Source organism: Apis dorsata, unplaced genomic scaffold (assembly GCF_000469605.1).
Source record: "Apis dorsata unplaced genomic scaffold, Apis dorsata 1.3 scaffold_176, whole genome shotgun sequence".
Lineage (NCBI taxonomy): Eukaryota > Metazoa > Arthropoda > Insecta > Hymenoptera > Apidae > Apis > Apis dorsata.
In genome coordinates, this window is record NW_006263463.1 from 71569 (window position 1) to 73455 (window position 1887).

Below are 1887 nucleotides of genomic sequence, written 5' to 3' on the forward strand. Positions count from 1 at the left end.
TTAATAGACCGATAAATCTGTGGGAATCGTCGCCAAGTTAAACATTTAAATCAATATCAAGCGTTGTTTTACGGCCAGGATCGGCCACTGGGGAGGTTGGTTAAACAGATTAGGGAATTGGCCGTTTTTGAAATCGTCGACGGATTTATTAGATGCCCTGATAAATGGACAATTGTCAACATTTCGTCGAAAGAAGATAATACGATTATTAATCTTGGACGATTTATCAGGTGATGATAAATAATGCATGAATTTGTTACAAGTATATCACGTGTATTATAATTTTTTATATTTGACAAGTTAAATGAGTTACGAGAGTATTTATTATTATTGGTAAGTGTAGTTTATTTGTAAAATTTTATCAATAATATTAATTCCGTGAGCCTAATGCTTAGAATAAATAATAATTCAAATGAGTGTAAATATAAAAAAATTAATTTTGGATACGCCTGATGAATCGTCGAATAAATTAATGTGAAGTTTAAAAAAAAAAATATAGTAATATAATAATAGTAAAGATATAATAACGATACCTAAAAAGTTTAATTAAATTACATTTACATATAAATTATATGATTTTTTTCAAAGAAATATTGTTTTTAAAAAAATACAAACAGTAAGATGAATATCTTTTTTACGTTTAAGTACTAATGACCAATTTGTTACAAAAGATTGTGTCTCAAAAGACTATTTGTATCTAATATTAATCAGAATTTGTGGATGTAAGCTGCTTTTCTCTGACAAATGAATTGGACGATTTAATCAAGTATTCCTGTTACATTCACAAAAGGTCTGTGAAATCGTAATAAACTTGATAATAAAGACTTTCTTGTAAGTAATAGTAATATAATTTTCCTACCTGTTGCCATTTTCCTTTTAACTTTGTAAATTCATAATTGCGATTACGATTAACTGCTAATTAACACGGCGACAAATTAATGAGAAGAATTATTTAAAGAATTTCGAGCTACTATTATCTACTTGTTTTATTTATATCGTTAAAAAGAAAAGAAAAGAAGAAGAGAAAAATGAAATGCTTTTATTCGAAATAATAATTTATAACAGAAATAAAGAGAAAAAATAAATTTTAATGATTGGATATTGGCAATATAGATAATAATCAATAGATTAAAAAAATAAAATTGTTAATTACAATATTATATCTATCATAATTGGCTGGCTCGAAATATACATTAGATGTATACAAATAATAATTAATTAATTTAACGTTATCGACCGATATTAATTATTTCAAAGATAACTTCCAAGTGCTACAAACATTTCAAACTTCTCATCATTTCAATTAATCTCCATGTAATTTTCGAGTAAATTCGAGTGAAAAATAAATGAAAATATCGCAAATTCTCTTTCTCTTGACGTTCAAATATTTCATTATATGAAAAAGCTTCACGCGATAATCACGATAAAAAGAAAGATGAAAACAAAAATAATCGAAATCATAAAACGAACAAACCTCGCAAAACACAAAGGTTTTACCGATTCAATATTCATTATCGTCGATTATCAAGTTCCAAAAGAATGAAATAAAAAAAAAAAGATCAAAATTTTAACAAAAAACTCTACAAGCACCCAATCAAACAATATAATAATAACCCTAAAAAACAATAAACAAAAATCTAAATAACATTTCCCTCAAAATTTCGAGCACAAAGCGCATTACGCATTTCATTCACTTTGCAATCCTGGTAGAAACGAAATCACTCAATCCTCCCTTCCCCAACACGTATACACATCCCCGTTGCTTTGGCGGTCCGTCGGTTAATTAATTCGTAATTTCGGGGGATCCGCGGAGATCCTTCCGCGGAAGTTGCCATCGTCCCGTTTCTCCGGAAGCGCGCACGGTCCTCGCCACTTTCACGAAGCTGG

General features: G+C 28.9%; 1 protein-coding gene and 1 long non-coding RNA gene across 3 annotated transcripts in view; both read right to left on the reverse strand.

The window, feature by feature from the left end:
• LOC102678294 (semaphorin-1A-like) overlaps positions 1-1887 on the reverse strand; it is a 399280-nt gene that overhangs the window by 68575 nt on the left and 328818 nt on the right. The gene's annotated exons all lie outside the window — the stretch shown is intronic.
• Positions 1650-1887, reverse strand: part of LOC116185436 — a 2917-nt gene continuing 2679 nt past the window's right edge. The window contains exon 3 of the long non-coding RNA XR_004150290.1: positions 1650-1883. This is a non-coding gene — a long non-coding RNA (uncharacterized LOC116185436). The remainder of the gene's footprint in view (positions 1884-1887) is intronic.